This window comes from Lichenostomus cassidix, chromosome Z, assembly GCF_008360975.1.
Source record: "Lichenostomus cassidix isolate B80296 chromosome Z, HeHo_3.0, whole genome shotgun sequence".
In the NCBI taxonomy this organism is placed as follows: Eukaryota; Metazoa; Chordata; class Aves; order Passeriformes; family Meliphagidae; genus Lichenostomus; species Lichenostomus cassidix.
Genome location: NC_139511.1, coordinates 72,679,424 through 72,696,810, shown reverse-complemented (window position 1 = coordinate 72,696,810; position 17,387 = coordinate 72,679,424).

Genomic DNA, 17,387 nt, shown 5'->3' with positions numbered 1-17,387 from the left:
AGCCCTGTCCAGCCTGGCCTTGGACACTGCCAGGGATCCAGGGGCAGCCACAGCTTCTCTGGGCACCCTGTGCCAGGGCCTCCCCACCCTCACAGCCAGCAATTCCTTCCCAATATCCCATCTCTCCCTGCCCTCTGGCACTGGGAAGCCATTCCCTGTGTCCTGTTGCTTAGACAAAAACAGACATGCAATAGATAAACACCTAAGTGTGTTTTCACATTTCCTTCTAAGAAACCACAATAGCTCTGTTCTAATATTGTTTAGATCAGTGATGCAAAGACTTTGAGAAGAGCTGGACTCAGTATTCCCACCTGGAGTCCTGTGTTCATCTCTGTGGCACCCAAAACAAGAAAGATCTAGACCTGTTGGAAGGAGTCCAGAGGAGCCACGGAGATGCTGCCAGGGCTGGAGCAACTCTGCTCTGGAGCCAGGCTGGGAGAGCTGGGGGTGTTCAGCTGGACAAGAGAAGCTCCAGGGAGAGCTCAGAGCTCCTGCCAGGGCCTAAAGGGGCTCCAGGAGAGCTGCAGAGGGACTGGGGACAAGGCATGGAGGGACAGGACACAGGGAGTGGCTTCCCAGTGCCAGAGGGCAGGGAGAGATGGGATCTTGGGAAGGAATTGCTGGCTGTGAGGGTGGTGAGGCCCTGGCACAGGGTGCCCAGAGAAGCTGTGGCTGCCCCTGGATCCCTGGCAGTGTCCCAGGGCAGGTTGGACAGGGCTTGGAGCAACCTGGGGCAGTGGAAGGTGTCCCTAGGCATTGCAGGGGGTGGCACTGGATGAGCTAGAAGGTCCCTTCCAACCCAAACCACTCAGGCATTAGAGGAGAGAGCTGGCTTCTTCACAAAATAATTGAGCTAGAATTTAATCCTAACAATCCTCCATCATATTCCTGCTGATCTCAACCACATATTCTCTGAGTCTAAAATAAATGCAAAGTAGTTTCCCACACATCAGCATCTAGCATATAAGGGGCATAAACCACATTTTATGTGTGGCTCCCCAAGGCTTTTTTGTTGTTTGCTTTATTTTTGTAATACCCTATTCTACAATGCCAAATTACTAATTATAACACAGAAACTTAGTCTATATCAATTTTTGGCAGTTTTGCTCATGTGTGCACTAGGAGTGCTGTATTTTATACAGGCCTTTGTATTCTTGGAATATTTTTTTTGTGCCCAAGGCAGCCTCATTATCAGGTGGTCCCTCACAGAGGAGTTCCCAGTGGAATTTTTTTGCCATTTCAGGGTAGGGTAGCTGAATGGTGATCATCTGAAGCAAGGCATGTCCAGCAGGGAGCCTTCAGCATGTCATGGCCTAGGAAAAAAAAATTCACTTTGAAATTTAAACTTGTTTGAACAGACATAACAACTAATGTCAAAACAAACTTCTTGGATCCCGTGTAGAAGGCTACACCTAGGGATTAAATTAAATTCAATTCAAAAAGTCATGGCAGCCATTTGAAAATTCCCTAAGGCTACTTAAATCTTGTTAAAAGCTATGAGTGAAAGAATTATCTAGAACAAACAATTTGAACACAGCTCGATGTTTGAGTTACTAACAACCATCACACATTGCTTTCTGTTTTTCCTTGGGCTGGTGGCTTACATTCCAGGTTGGGGTCTTGGGTTATATAAAGCTCCTGAAAAAAAGCCGTAAGTGTTGTTCCCTGTTGACAGCAGATCATAATAATTGAAAAGAAAAAGGTCCATGGATAGTCATATTTTATGGTTGTATCTTCCATCTAGAGAAGATTAAAAATAAACACAAATGTTTTATTAAATCTCTGGCCATTTGCCACAGTGATGTGAAAGATTTCCCTCCTCCAGTGAATAGTTAAAGAAGTTTGTACATATATCCCCTTTTCCTCTGGGTTTTAACAAACTTGAGGAGAACACAAGTTACAAAAGGAATTGGGCAGTTTCTTAAAGTCTCTTCTCTTAGCATTCAGTGCTGCACAGAAAGTGCTGATGTGCTTTCAGACATTGCTCTTCCAGGGACTGACTGGAATTTAGTCTTTTTGGAATCCGTGAGAGCACAGAAATCACATTTCTGATTACACAGCCACGGCATTTGTATCAGCATTGCATTGACACCTTGAGAACAGGCAGGGAGGCAGTATTAGTGTCTTTTTCTGGTATGAAATTAAAAATTCCCCTCTTTTCTTAGACCAGACCAGGTGTGTGCTTTGTGTGCTGCACTCACATTCTGTTATATCTCTGGAAAGTTTGGTGCAATACATTCCCAAGCACCTGATTTCAACTTGTGGCATTCCTGACTCTCAAATTTAGCACTGACTAGATTATAAATAGACAATTAAGGTGAGTTTCTGTGGATTTTAAAAGGAGCTAAATGACTGTTGCCATTCTACAGCTCAGGAGTGAGAAATACCACCACACTGGCAATTCTAATGAAGTGGAAAGGCCAGATTACCATAAGAAGGGGTTTTCTTTCTTTATCTCAATCTTCAGTGTCTACCTTGATAGCTTAATATCAAGTTTATCAATTTGGCCACCTCTTTCTTCTTGAACTTCATAATGGCATAAAAAAAATCTCAAAAAATGTTATAGTAAGTAGAGTAAGTAATGTAACAGAGACAGTATTTGTTTACCATTTATTCTAAACATGTTGTACAACTGAAAACCCTCTGGTGCCTCTGTTCTGGGCTTTTGTTTGAGAAGCTGATTGCAAGGATCATACAACTCAAGATTCACAAATTACATAAAATGTTTCTAGTTCCCAAGGAAATTCAAAATTCTGATGAGAAGAGGTTCACACAAATCTTTAGTGACATGCTGAATCTGTTATTCCAGGTAACAGACCATTCAGATTTGCTGCCTTCTATTTCTGTCCCACATTTTTCACACAGTTCTTGTTTTTAGTCTCTACAGAAATTATGGAACTACTTTAGAAGGAGTTTGGTTTTCCTAAGGGTTAACCTGCTAAACTAAAATAAGTCTACCCTTACACCCCTGCAATCAAATCAAGACAAAATGTTTTACCTTAAACATAGGATCCAGAACTAGCTGGCAGAATGTCCCTAGCAACTTCTTTCCATCTGGGCTAGTGGCTGGTTTGCTGAGTTTTCCAATTGCTGGATCAAAATACCTAAAGAAGATGTTTATTTTTATTCATCCAGTTTGAACTTGAGGAGTATCCACATCCCTTGCAAATTTCCACTGAGTTATTTTTAAAAGAAAACTTTGCAAAGTTTCCCATTTAAGCAGAGATTCAAATAACAGAAAGTGGCCAATTTCAATGTAGAATAACTGCTAGAAGTCTGGGGAGGCAAAGGATGGCTTTTTGTTTGTTTAAGCCTTTGATTTTATTTATTATTTTTTTGTTTAACTAAAAACACTTACTTTTCCATGCATTTTTCCAGGTTGGACAAGCTTTGGAGGAACCTGGGCTAGTGGAAGATGTCCCTCAGCTTGCCAGGAGGTTGGAACAACATGATCTTTAGGGTCCCTTCCAACCCAAACCATTCTGGGATTCAATGATTTTTAGGGTTTTACAGGGAATTAGGCACTTCAAGCAACCTTAGTGTCAAGAATTCTCCTACTCCACCCTGTTACCTTTAACTGCCTTTTGAAGCCTTGCTAAAATCATTTAAATAGGATAAATCATGGAGGAACTTATGAGCTACATGAGTCAAGGTATGTTAATTTATTATAAGGCATCAGAAGACAAGCAAATATATTGAACTTTCACACCTGTATAAAGCATTCAGTTAACAGCTAGCTGTGCACACATCTAATAGGAAATTGAGCCCATTGATGTCAACAGTTTCAGGTTCATTAAATTCACAGAAATACTCACTGGAATCAGAAGACTGGATTTGGTCCATAATCTTGTGTTTGTGTATTAATTTTACCCATGCAGGACAATGAAATAATGCAGGTTTTGAAGCTGTGAGAGTAAATCTTTTCCCTCTGCTCTTACAGGGAAGAGAAGGCACACAGAGAATATCTGCATGACAAGAAATTGCCTTTCTGGTGTTGTGGTTTAACACTCAGATACTTAAATATTTTTGTTGCAGGAGTTCCAAGCTCCCACCTGGGGCTCCCTGTGGGAGCTCAGCTCAGCAGAAGCACAGCCTCAGCACACACTTGTATGCACCACTGACATCCTCAGAGTGTCACTGTGGTATCTCAGCATGGATCTGCAGCTGGCCCTGGGGCTTCCTTTCCACCCCAGAGGCTTCTCACCATCTCTTCCACCTTCTCTCAAGCTCAGCAGCAGCTTCAAAGCAAGAATTTCACTCCACACGGTGGAAATATTTATAACAAAGGTTAAATTAAAGACTGAGAAATATATTTGTAAAGCTCCAAGTAGGATCTGGAGGATGCTCACTTTGTGATGAGTGTTAACCAAATTGTTAGTGAACTTCCTCTGGCAATTAAAATAGAGGTGGCTCATTCCTGCCACACAGATGGAACTGGCCTGACTTAAGAGTGGCTGAGATTCAAGGAATGTAAGAATCAGAATAAAAGCCTAGCTGAGAGTCCTTTGTTTCAGTAACTAGGGTAAGCTGCTGCCAATTTTAACTGTAAAACAAGCCAGTACAGAATAATTCCATCTGAGCAAAGGGAAACAGAACTAAAAACTGGAGAGAAAGTCTGTCTTGTACCTGTCTGCCAAAAAAAATAGTATCTGAACTGGCCCAGTTCTGACATTTTCTTACCTCAACAGCTGGACCACCAGAGAAAGCTTCCAGCTCTTTTATTTTACAATTCACAGTTGCAATACAGGAAATACTATTTGTCTTTCTATCAAGCTATCCTTCCAGAGATATGATGATATAATTACTGATAGAAAAACAGACACATCTTTGGATCAGAAAAGAGCAAATTAAATGTTTTCAGTCAGAAATAGCAGAAAGACATGTTTCTTTCTGTGTCAGTGACAGCAAATGAGGCCCAGAAAGCCAATCTTCTGGCTTTAAAGACCCACAGCTTCCCTGCAGCAGTTTACCCCAGGTAAATATCTGACATTGAGCGTCTGAATGACACTGAGAAACCAGCTTGAGCTTACACATTTTGTCATTAGAGGATGATCTGCTTTGTGAATTCTCCCCTCCCTCCCAATTGCTTTCACTCCCCAGTTGGTCTGAAATAACAACCCCAAAAAGAAAGAACATGGCACAATGAGGGGGAAAGGGGACTGAAGAATGGCTCCCCCAGGTTGGCCAGAGATCTGACCTTCCATAAATGTATGCATTGTATGAAATGTTGTATTTCACATCAAGGCTGGTACTCTCCAAAGTTTGGTTTCAGCCATTGTAAAGTTTTAATGTTTTCTTTACCATATTATTACCCATTGGCCCAGTTTCACCTTCTCTATATGTGGGAATGATGTCACTGACATTTTCCACAATACTCTGGTGAAGTTCTTCCAGCTCCAGCTGCAATCCCAGCAAAGAATGGTCAATTTAGTTCACCATCAGTACAGGTTTGATATGTTCTGCAACAGCCTGTGACAGAACTGTTTCTGTCAGCACACAAACCCCTTAATACAATATAAGCACAATTAAAACTTGTATTATATCTGGGCAAGACCTTTGATCTACTTGGCAGAGTTGTGAGTGGAAAAGTCAAGCTGGTAGCAAAACCATCATTCTCAGTTGCATATACTTTTCTAATGGAAGAAGAGAGACAGGAAGCTCCACTTTCTTGGATTTTACTGAAAGATTGACTTTATTTCCTGCATTCCTACATTATTTCCTTCATTCCTACAGACATGTAGTTACTCTACATTCAACAGGTTGGACACAAAGTGCTAATCCTCTAAGATACAGGAAAGGCCATAGGCTAAGAATGCATATCAAAATTCATATCATTACAAGTTAAACTGTCAGAGAAACAAGCTCCTTCCATCACTTATGATTTTTTTTCTTAAGAAGAAGAAAGTAAAATACACTGAGTTCTTTCCAAGTGAAGAGCATGTTTACCTGAAACAGTCAGAAACAACAGGGGCACCATCAGTGACAGAAGGGCTGCTGTGACTTCAGAGAAGAAATCGACATTTCCAGGAGAGTCAATTAAGTTAATAAGAAAACCCAAACCATTCCTGCACTGCCTGATGAAGGCCAAGGTGCTGTCTGAGAGTTTACAATACATAGAATTTGTCCTGTAAGAGAAGAAAATAATAATGATTTTTAATAATGCTTCATTTTCTGCTCATTTTAAAAGTTGCATTGGTCAGGCAATTATTGTGCCAGCACTATTACAGTGCCAATACTTCTTCATATATGTCAATATTTCAATTTCTAAGGTTATTAGGATCTAAAATTCTGCTTTTGGAGCAATTAATTTTTATTCTTCATCAAAATCAACACCCTAAGGCAATAGCCACAGCATAATGCCAGTGCAAGACACTTGTAGATTATGCTCCAAATTACTTTAAAACTTACCATCTTTGCAGTTGCAGACATCAAACACAGAGGAAATAACAAGACACAGCCCTCCACAGTGAGAAATCTACTAAAAATAAAGGATACTGCTAAGAAACTCTCCAAAAGCATCTTCCTCCACAGTGAGGAGCAGGTAAGAAAGGTCAGTAAGTATCACCTAAAAGCTCTCCCCAGTACTGATCAGATTGCACTCTGAGGAATGTGAGCTTCTCTTCTGTAGTGCACAGCTTGAGGCACATGTCAATGTAAAAAAGATCTGGCAAGAGGCAAGGCTTTGAGCAGAGCCCTCTTCTGTCTTCAGATTTTAAAGAAAAGGATAGGAAGAAAAGATACAAACAGAATTTACTCAGACTCAATTATGATACATCTTTCTTGCTCTTTTTCTGTGTGTCTGTGAGTCAGGTTCCTCAAGCGCTGGCTGAAGAAATGATGTTCTATACACTGAAGAGTCTGACAAGGTTGATTTGATCTGTTCTACTGTGATACTCACCTGGAAGGGGAGGGAAAAAAAATTAAAAATCAGCTATTGCTTTCTTTCAAAGTATACAAATGTTGATGTGAAATTTTAAAGTCTTCCTGTTACTACAATCACAACCTGAAGAGGGAATGGGATTGTTCATGCTTTTAAGCTTAGTATTGCAAATATCCATTCACATTTTTTGTGTGTTTGTATGAGCACAAAGAGCGGAGGCACAACTTAAAATACAGCCCAGGTTTTGTACCACAAAATGTCAACCACCACAGAAAATGAAGAATCCACTCGCGGAGACAGAACAGCTCATCCCTTCCAAATGTTCCAGGAGGGTTTGGTGCACAGAGCCGAGAGCTGCAGCTCTCACCAGAGCTCCATCCTTCTCCTCTCCTCCCACCACTGCTCCTCGCTGTGCCAAGCCCTGCTCCCACTCCTGCTCCCCATCTCCCAGGATGAGAGCCCTCCCAGGTGAGCCCCTCTTCCTCAGCACACCCTGGTCTCCTTCTTTTGGAGACAAAACACCAAGAGCTGGTGGTCTAGCTCAGCCAGAAACCTCTTTGAAAACATTAATGAGCCAAGTGCAGAATTTTCAGATCCCCCCTCGCAAATTATATCCCTGAAAGGAATAGTTCTTATTTCCATAATTATTCTTGCTAAGAATATGGAAAAAAGAAATCTTGACCCCCAGAAATGCTGGTGTTTATGTTAAGGACATGAGACACCCTAGCAAAGCCAGGTGAGGTGTTACTAATCTTGGCCTCTCTCAGTCTGTCACAAGTCACCTCTAGGTCACTGGAGCACCTTTAATGTGGCTATTCCTGCAAATCCCTTTAATGAAGGAAGTGCTTCACAGGGACTGGGAAAAGGACAGAACCGGGAGGAAAAAATGATAGTGAATAGCAAGCAAGCAAACACAGGAATCCCACATTACTGTAATGGTTTAACCTTGTTGGTCAAGTGAAGAAAAATACACCACAAGAAACACCTAAATAGGTTCCTTGTCTGAGCTGGAGTCACAAATGACTGAAAAATCAAATTAAATATGCATTTCTATTGCTACACCAACACAAGTTTCCAACACAGCCTGGGTGCTAATGAGCACATCTTCCTGCAAGGATAAGATATTAATTAAAAAAAATCAACCAGCCCAGCTCAAAATATAATTATAGCTACGGATAAGAAAGGATTTTTTTTACATGAACAGATACACTGCAGATATATATTACTGCATATTCTTGTACTAACTTTGGATCTTCAGTTCAGCTTTTTAATTGTATGTTTTCTCAGAAATTGGTTCTCATTAAAATAGCCAAGTTCTGCTTGGAAATGAGAAATATCTAAGCAGCAGCTTGGCCTCTTCACCCCAAAATGTATTATTTCCCCACAGTCCTTTTCATTTATAGTTTCATTCCTACTTAAAACTCTGCAGCAAACAACTGACCAACCAACCCACCCCTCATTCTTTTGCGTCTAAGGAAAATTTAATACAAACAAGAAAATTTTTATTGTTTGTTTACACTTTTGTCAGTGATCCACCTCACATAAAGGTACTTAATGTCTGAATTTGACCCATTAGGTTATTCTTCAGCTTAGTAAAGAAATAATGATATTCCTGTTCTAGAAAGTTCTAGCGTGTCCTGGCACCCAAAGTCTCACTCACAGCAACATTTACATACTTCTTCTGAACCCTGAACTATTTCTTTCTTCTTTTTTTTCCTTTCAGAGAAAATGGCACCACTACTTTTCTACTTTTCTAATTTTCCCTGTTTTTAAATTGTGTTTTGTTAAAAAAATCCCAAACAATAAGCTTAGCAAGAATTAAATATAATGCCAGAAGTGTGCTACATACACTTATTTAATAATGTAGAATTTTATGTACCTGCTCTTTGCTCTTCCTAATCATACACTTTCTTCATGGTACAAGTGAAATTTACTCCAGATAAATATTTAAGTAGCACAGATATTGCATTTTGAACTGAAACCTGTAGTGTTTCTAACTTACTGATTTCTCCTATGAAAATGGTGATCTGATCCACATCAAACCATTGATCTCAGAGGCCTTTTCCAACCTAATTCTGTGATTCTGTTATTCCTCCTCCAGGTGAGTCTATTGCAGCACTGTATCACACACGTACACTTGGCCTTTTCCCAGACTCTTCCAAAACACTGCTCTTATTATAAACACCAGTGATCAGGGTTGAAATCTTACACTTGAATTCATGGCACACATTTGTGGGCAAAACATAGAGGAATGTTCAAATCCATGACTTGCCCTGACCAGGTGCACTCCCCACACCTGCAAAAGGAGGAGAAACAGAAGCAGTGATCCTGCCCTCCCCACCTGTGCACCTCATCAGAGTCACAGCAGCCTGTAAATACCTGTTCTGGTGAAGGAGAGGGTGAGGGATGAAGTTGTTGTGTCCTGCAGTGTGCTGGGAGCTCCTGTGTCTTCTCAGCCCCAGCTGCAGGGAAGGAGGAATATGAGTTTTACCACAACACACTGGGCCAAGGCATAGTTCTTTCCAAACATAGCTTTATAAAATATTTTGAGTTGGAAGGGACACCCCAGAATCATGGAATGCAGCTCCTGTTCCTGCACAGACACCCCAACAATCCCACCCTCTGCATCCCTGGCAGTGCTGTCCAAACTCTCCTGGAGCTCTGGCAGCCTCAGGCTGTGCCCATTCCCTGGGGAGCCTGGGCAGTGCCAGAACCCTCTGGGGGAAGAACCTTTTCCTGATAGCTCACCTAACCCTCCTCTGACATTGCTCCATGCTGTGCTGTTCACTGCTCTACTCCAAGGGCCCCCCCTGCAGTGGGTTTTTCCTCTGAGAATGTTTAGTTTTGATTCCTTGCTTGGAGCAGGTAGTCAGTGCTGTAACCCCTCATTAGCTACCTTTAAAAATGCGTTAAATGACTGATCCATCCTTGTTGGAAGGCAGGGATGACACCGAGTCCCTTTAAAAATAACTCCCTGTCATGGAAGGCAGTAAAGTAATAACAGCACTTCACATTTCTAACATAGACTTTCATCCAAAAACGTCTTTTAGAAATATTAGGTAATTAAATTGTCAAGCACAGAGTGAGTGTGTGAATGACTTCACTGAAAAGCACCAACTTCAGGGACCAAGTTAAGGGAACATTTGTACAGTAATACTTCCTAAGAACTGAAGGTCAGGAAAGATGGATATCAAATCAAGCATATTATTATCTATAAAGTGCTATGGATGGGATAAATGGTTGTATCAGCCATACAGAATGAAAAGTCCTTTTTAAAACCCCTGTCAGCCTTGGGCATGGAAAAATGCTGCTGTTACTTTCCATAGAGCTGCCTAAGGAGAACTTGCAGGACTTGGCTCAATTGGATACAGTTTAATACAATTAAGTAAGTTTAAGAGAACAAAATAGCAAGAGCGTGCACTCAGAGATGGTCAGAATGTGGGAATATAGAAATTCCGGCCTGCAGGGGTTTTTTTTATTAAACAGCAATTTCAGTGGTCATAGATGTTCAGCCAGGAGTTCAGAATTACCTGTTGCCTCAAAGGCATTGTTCATTTTATTAAGAAGCAGGTATTAGTTGCACCATGCTCCTCAAAGCAGTACCATAACAGAGGAAAAGCTGGATCTGAGAGCTCCAGACCTCCTTTGGCCAGACAATTAACAATTTCACATCAAGCAGGCTATAAGCACAGTGTGTTTGCTGCCTTGTCAACACCTGTATTGAAAACAGAATAATCTATATGACCAAGCTCCTTTGCTTGGCCAAGAAAGAAAAGGGCTCTTTTATTAATCTCCTTCCCCTGAACAAGACGAAATGTTCACAAGACACTTCTCCATCAAGGTTCTCCTGCCCAAAGGCATATTTTCCTTTCAGCATATCTTTGAGGGGCTGTGAAGTAGATATGAAATAGCTTCCTTTAAACAACCTGGTGTGTCACAGCAGTGGGGAAGTGCTGTTGTTTTGTTCTGAAGAGCTGAGCAGCACTTGCAGGGCCTTGCTTGTGCAGTCTGAACTTCACTTCCGTGCACAGTTCTTTGTCAGCATGAGAAGTCCTGTCAGAAGACTTGACAGCTGGTAACAAAACCAGGTTTTCCTTGTATCTGTGCATGCAAACACACAATTTTTCAACCATTTTTCAGAGCTCAGGCACAGTCCTGTACATATAACTGAAACTTATTTTCCTCTGTCTTTTATTCCTTCCCAATTTACGACAATCTGTGCAGGAAAACAAGCCTTCCAGAAGCATTGAAAAATTTCCAGGTAAGCAGGTTCCTGGAAAAAACCACCCAGTGTACACTGGCATGACGTTTTAATAGGTATTTTATTCTTTGTATGACCTCCTTTCCATTTAAAAATGACAGCTCTTCCAAAAAATGTCTTTCAGCTTGTTCACTATCTACAAAAATCTTCTTACAGGTGCTAACTATTTCTCTTCCCACATTTGTTTTTTGTTGTTTTTTTGGGGGTTTTTTTTGGGGGGGGGTTGTTTTTTTTGGGTTTTTTTTTCTGAAAGCGTGGTCTTTTGTGTTTCTGGAGCAATTACTGTCCTTATTCTCTCTTCCACAGCATCGCCTTCAGCCCTGGATGTGGAGAATGCTGTACTGAATGCCCTCCTGGCTGTGTCTTCAATCAATATAATCATCTAAATTGTTCCTGAAGAATGAAAGGGCTGTGTGCTATTCAGCACACATTTTAAAGGCAGAAGGGAAATTGAAGAGACATTATTTTTGTACCTGCCTTCTGCACAGACTTGATTTTTTTAATATGCTGGGGTTTGCTTAGGAGGAGAATCTAAAATGATTCTGTGTATGTGATCAATTGTTCTGTGTTTAGAACAGTGTAAATAAGAGCTGACCAGCAATTTTGGAGGATTGGAAAATGTTGAAAAGACAGGTTAGTCAATGTGTAGCTGAGGCTTCATGAGGAGAAGCTGGCTCAAACTGTACCCAGTATTTTATCACTGTTGTACAGAGGGTACAAAGACCCAGAGCCCTTGTTCAGTAAGATATACTGCAACAGCTAAAAAATTGCTTGCTATTTAACACTTGTGTGGCTGGAGATGTCTTGATGGAACAGGGGGAGCCATTTCCCACATCCAGTGTTTCTCAGAGTTTCAATCCATTTTCACTTACCCTATTTTGCACAGGATCCACTTTTTCTCATGCACTTAGATTTTTCCTATGCATTTCATTTTGGTCTAGGTTCTACTTTCTATTCAATTCAGATTTACAGTTTGCCTTGCCTCGTAGTACATGGAGTACTTGGTTTTCCATGCCTAGTCTATTCAAATAAATTTTGAAAGCATTCAGTGGTGTAGAGGATGGGTGTTTCTGTAGTTTATTGGTACATGGAGTTGTGGGGACAGGCAGGACCCTCTCTGGCTATCACCCAGGGTAGCCAAGCAGAAGACAACTCAATTATCATTACTCTGTAGTTTCCACATCGGTGCTGCCTCAGATCTTGAGAATTCCAAATGCATCTGAAGAGCTCAAGTCTGCCTTCACCTCCTTGTACATAGGATTATGCCCCGAACAATTCAAATTTGAACCCTCCCCAGATAAAAATGGTACAGCCTTAGCTTAAAACATATTTTATTCTGTAAATCAAATGCATTGAGCAAAATATTTTCTCATTTGCAATATTAATGTTGTTAAAACACTGCAATTAACCAAGATCAACTTGTAGTCTATTTATTTTATTTACCAATCGCGTTTCTCTAAACCTACCCCTAACAATTCTGAGAGATCCTCTGAAGACAGAAGGTTTATCCACATTTCAATAGATTACCTGTTTGGATTTCTATTAATGATGCATGAGAACTGAAAACCCCACAACTTTATTACTAAGTCACTCTACAACAGAATCTTTCACTGTTGTTAAGATACCTGATGGGGGCAAAAGCTTCTCTTCAGCTGGTAATTCACATACTGACAGGGAGCAGTCCTGCAGATTTTTCATCAAGGGGGTGCTGGATCTGAAATACTCAATATATTTACCTCAAAACTACTCAAAATAGTACTGTAAATCTTCTGCTTTAAAACATCTCTGTGTGAATAAATGCCTGTGATGGATGAGTTTATGGAAGCAAAAAGATAGCTGACCAACACAGTGTTAGAAAACCTGCACAGTTGATGCCAGCAAGCCTTGTGCAGAGCAGTAAAAGTTTTAAATTTTTGATTTTCAGGAGTGAGAAAAGAAAATCGTGTTAATTGTAAGTTGAAGTTGTATGGCATAATAATCTTTGAAAAGCAGTGGATAATTTTAACTACCAGCATTTGGGATTTTCCAAGATAGCACTGTAAGTTTCCCTATTCTGTTGCCATAATTTTTTTTTAAATTTGGAAACATATTACCTCAAGCAGTATGTGTGTTTGAAACCTTGACTATCCCATGAAATTTAATTTAATCTTGGTAATCAGGAGTATATAATTATGGATTAAGTGTGACTAACTTTTCTTTCCCTAATAGGCTTTTTTCTAACAGCACCCCAGTCCTTTAAAGGTATTAATCAGAAAGCTGATGAATTATTTTGCTGCAGTTTTTAAAATTAATTTTCTTTCAAAATTATGCAGTGCTACAGTCAAGCAATCCCCTTGGATTTTGCCTGCACTTCGAAATCACCTATGTCCACCTCACAAAAAATGAGGCATTTGACAGAGATATCTTCCTTGGAGACCTTCCCTAGAGATGGAGAGAGACAGGCACTTCAGGAAGGCGTTTCAGCTCCTTATTTGCCTGTGATGTGTTGTGACTGAATGACAAGTAGGATGTGCCACATGGTATTATTTCTGCTCCTTCACTGGATGCCGTGTGAGAATATCTGATATTAATTCTAACACATGAAAGCAGCACATATGATTTTCAAAAGTGCTGCCGTGGCGCTGCATTTGTTCTGTTCTCCTTAAATCAGTGGAATTGCTGTTGACATTTTAAGCAGTTTGTCCCCAAATGACTGTTTTTGAAAGGCCGTAAAAAAGAGTGCTAAGCAAAGGCAATTATGTGTAAATTTGAAATGGATTGTGTGATCATTGCTGCTAGTGAAACACGCTTGTCTCCCTTGAACCAAATGAATGAGTAGGTAATTCATACAAGCTCATTTAGAGTTTAGGGCTGTCCTCATTAAAAGGCATCTGACTTTATTTGGGAAATGAATGAACGACATTACTGAAAATTTACATAATTTCTTTGCCAAAAGGTCCCTACTTGTGAATGAAATTAGCAATGCTTCCTTATCTTAAAATAATTATTATATTTTATAATTATGTATGATTATTTTAAATTATAATATTGAATATAGTGAAATGGATGTAGAAGTAGTTCTAGTTTATCAAAGATTCGAAACAGATTAATTGTTCATTCTAGTCTGGTTGCAAAAGACAGAATGAAAAAGAAGGGGAAGCACAAGGAGTTAAGTGATTTTCTGCATCAGGAAGGATGCAGGCAGATTTTCTACAGTGAATTAAATAAGGGCTACCACCCGGCCTTGTGGTAACTTTGGTATATTGAGAACGTCTGCCACGTTGCACTGGGGAGGTCACATCTGTTTATCTGGGAGCAGGATGTGTCCTGAGATTGAGTGAAAGGAGCGGCGTGGGCTGAGTGTCCAGTGAGGAGCCTGTCCTGAGCCAGGCCCATGCAGGGGTCAGCAGGCGTCCAGGACACTCCACTGGGAATGAGCAGTCACAGGAGAACCCTCATAGACAGGGCTTGAAGTATCTAAGGAATCTGTGAATCATTATTATTCAGGAAATGAACAGATTGAGACGGAAAGCTCCCAGCCTGAGCCAGGCCCGGCAGCCATGTTCCCTCAGTTCAGGGAAGGCACTGAGGGGCTGCAGAGTGTCCAGGGAAGGGAACGGAGCTGGGAAGGGTCTGGAGCACCAGGAGAGGCTGAGGGAGCTGGGAAAGGAGCTCAGGCTGGAGCAAAGGAGGCTCAGGGGGACCTTGTGGCTCTGCACAACTGCTGACAGGAGGGGACAGCCAGGGGGTCAGGCTGTGCTCCAGGGAACAGGGACAGGAGGAGAGGGAACAGCCTCAGGCTGGGCCAGGGGAGGGGCAGGGTGGACAGCAGCAGGAATTTCTTCCTGGAAAGGGTGGTCAGGCACTGGAAGGGCCTGCTCCTTACAGTGTTGCAGTCCCCACCCCTGGAGGTGTCCAAGGAAGGCCTGGCTGTGGCACTCAGTGCTCTGCGCTGGGGACAAGGTGAAGATTGGTCACAGCTTGGACTCTGTGGTCTTGGAGGTCTTTTCCAACCTGAATGATTCTGTGACTCAGTGGAAAAACCACTGTGAGCACTTTCAAATCTGTGATGGAGGAGTTGTCCCCTCAAAGCCCAGTGGGATCAGATGCCTGGGGTGATCTCTGGCCACAGCCTGTTACGGCAGATGTGCCCCTTTGAGGCAGTGGATGTCACAGGGCTAAGCTGCAGTTTGGGGTAGCCAGAGGAAGAGCAACCTCACTAAGGGGAGGTGGAACAACTCTCCACAATTATATTAATCGAGGTGTGTGGAGCAAATGCAGAGTTTTACCATCTTCCTCTCATACCCAGTGGTGGTATGGGGCGGTGTGGCTTGTAATAATCACCTTTATGAAGGTTTGGTTTGGTTTTGTTTTTTAATATAGCCCTCTTCTAGCACTAGTGATCAGCATACCTCTCAGAGCTACTGCGAAAGGAAGTGAAAAGCATTACTGCTACAATAACACCACAGTTGAAATAACTCTGCTTACCCGAGTGATGATAGGGTAGTTATAAGAGCTTTTTGTGTAGTCTCTTATTCCTACATCTTTTAACATAACTACTGCTTCCCTCACCCAGCAGCAGTCATAAGCAGGTTACTGTAATGTTGAATGTGCTCACAGTAAAAAATGGCATTTTAAGACCAACTGTAATCAGGGGTAAAAGCAACTCCTGTAGTGCTGAATATTTGTTCATGGTCAGTTCTTTACAAAGCAGTGCTTTTCATTTTATAAGCAGAATGATGATTTTTATAAGGTCACTCTCCCAGGACACATTTTAGTGTCCCTGCCATAACTGTGAGGCACCAGGTTTCTGCAGAGCAGGCAATTTTGTCAGTGATGCATGAGTTGAAGAAGTATCCAAGCCATTCCTTCAAGTTTTCATTTGGTCATAATACCAACAGGTCAATTGATCTGTTTTTGTCATTAGTGGGAAAAGACAGGAGTATTTTTTTCATCCTTGTGCTGAGCATGTTTCATAATCAAATGTTCCTTTAAAGCTGGGAAATAACATTAACATTAGGAAAAAAAAGAAAAAGGAACATTTTCTCTCCTAGGCACTGCCATATGTCTTTCCAGGTGGAAATACAACAGGGTGCAGTAAGGCAAGGATTGTGCAGAGCCCCTGTTGTGCTTGGCTGTTGGAAAGCATATGGTGCAATAATGTTCCAGTTCTGACTGTGAATTTTCCTTCTCTTGTCTTCTCTGGCAAATATGATTGTTCTAATGTGTATTCAACTTTTCTGTTTGTGTCTAAGAATAGTGTGCTCATCCATCTTCAAACATACCATCAGGTCCCACATCAGAGAAAACCCCAGAACAGAGAAAAGGTATTAAAATTTTCCTCGCTTGTTGTTTGACCCACTCTCATAATGTTGAAGAGTTTGTAGAGGCTTGGATTTCAATAGCCCTAACGGAGTCTTCAGGATGCTGAAATTCCAGGGGAAGGAATGTCTCCCCATCTTGAAAGAAAACAATGCTAGTCCTCAGGCAGTTTTTATGCCCCTGCAATAACACTGACCTGCAGTTGACTTGGTCTCAGGGCTTCCTTCCTAGGAAGCCTTGGAGTTGATTGCTTGGGAATTATTGCAATTCAGAATTTATTGTTTGTTGTTTGAGTTTCTCAGTCCACTCTTCAGGGCATGATGCTGCTGAAGTTTTAGCACAACCTGAGACCCTGTCATCCTCCCCTCTGCTTGGCCAGGCATGCCTAGGACTGCACAGTGAGCTTCTTTATCGCCAGGGCCTTAATTACTGTGGGTTGTGGTGAAATGTTTTGGACATATGTGTATTCAGAGGTTATGGCAAAAAGCAGTTGTATTTGTTTCAGTCTCATATTTCAGTATCAGGTCAGTGCACAGTACAGTTTCTGAGTGAGGCTGTTGCTTGTGGCTTCTGAGGAAAAACTCACAAATCTTGGGCACATGGCAGTTTTGAAATAAGAAGCTCATGCAGGGCAGTTCATCTGTAATCCTAAGCAGTTTAATGACTGGCTTCTGCTCTGACACTGTTCTGAAGATGAAGGGGGTTGTATCTCTCCCAAAACATCACATTATTATCTCTAGAGCTGCTACCTCTAACCCAACTGTGCGTATTTCCATTGTCCAGTCCTTTTCAAAAATCCTGTTAGGCTCTTGCCCTCTGTGATTTCTGCCTGCAGAAAATCCCTTGGAGCAAAATGAACCCCTTACAAAGCTCCCTGCACTTAGGATATTTCTCCACTAGGTTTCTACACTGCGGTACCCAAACATTTAGCAAATTCAAGCTGTG